This window comes from Sapajus apella, unplaced genomic scaffold, assembly GCF_009761245.1.
Source record: "Sapajus apella isolate SASKATOON/1434 unplaced genomic scaffold, GSC_monkey_1.0 scaffold3800, whole genome shotgun sequence".
Lineage (NCBI taxonomy): Eukaryota > Metazoa > Chordata > Mammalia > Primates > Cebidae > Sapajus > Sapajus apella.
In genome coordinates, this window is record NW_022440726.1 from 5,610 (window position 1) to 6,557 (window position 948).

The following is a 948-nucleotide window of genomic DNA, read 5'->3' on the forward strand; positions in this document are numbered from 1 at the left end:
AAAAAAAAAAAAAAAGAAAAAAAAAAAAAAGGGAATGTCTGCCTTAGGATAAGGGGTTCGGGAGACCAAGACTCCCCTTATGCAGAGGAAGCCTCCTGCTTATTGAGAGAATAAATTGCAAATGTTTCTTATCAGAGTTGATTCTCTCCTGAATCAGGAAAAAGGCCTAGAAAAGGAAGGGGATTCTCTTCAGATTGTAGATTTTCCCTACAAGATGTAGCTTTGCAGGACTATTACAAGATACGGCAAAGAAACATAATTTGGGGTAAAATAGTTCACTTTCAGGCCTTACTATGTGTCATGTGATGTCATACTAGAGTCCTGCTGGTATTTGGTATCTTATTGCTACAATCAAAGTCTGCATTGTCAGTCTTAAGATCTGTTTTAATGTTAATGCTGGTCAGCTGGGCCTGAATTCCAAAAGGGAGGAGGGAATGAGGTATGTCTTACCACCCCCACAAGGTTCCAAAGTTTTCAGGTTAACTTTGGGATGGAGAGTGTATTCTTTTTTGTGTTTTGCTTCTTTCACTCAGTCCACCCCCTCCTTTTTTTTTTTTTTTTTTTTAAGAGACAAGGTTTTACCATGTTGGCCAGGTTGGTCTTGAACAGCTGACTTCAGGTGATCCACCCTTCTCAGCCTCCCAAAGTGCTGGGATTACAGGCGTGAGCCACCTTGCCCGGCTGGTCCACCCTTTGTTAGAATACTAATCATTATAGCTAACGTGATTATCTACCATGTGTCAGGCAGTAGTCTAAGAAATTTACTTGATAATATTTAATCTGAACATTAAATGAGTTGATCATTTAACTCACTTGAGTTGGTTGACTTGAGTTAAACTAACTCGAAGTTAACTCATAATGAACATTAAATGATTAACTCATTTATGAGTTACCAAGCCATAATTTACCAGATAGGGACTGACTTTGCCAGCAGAGGGAGCAGCCAGC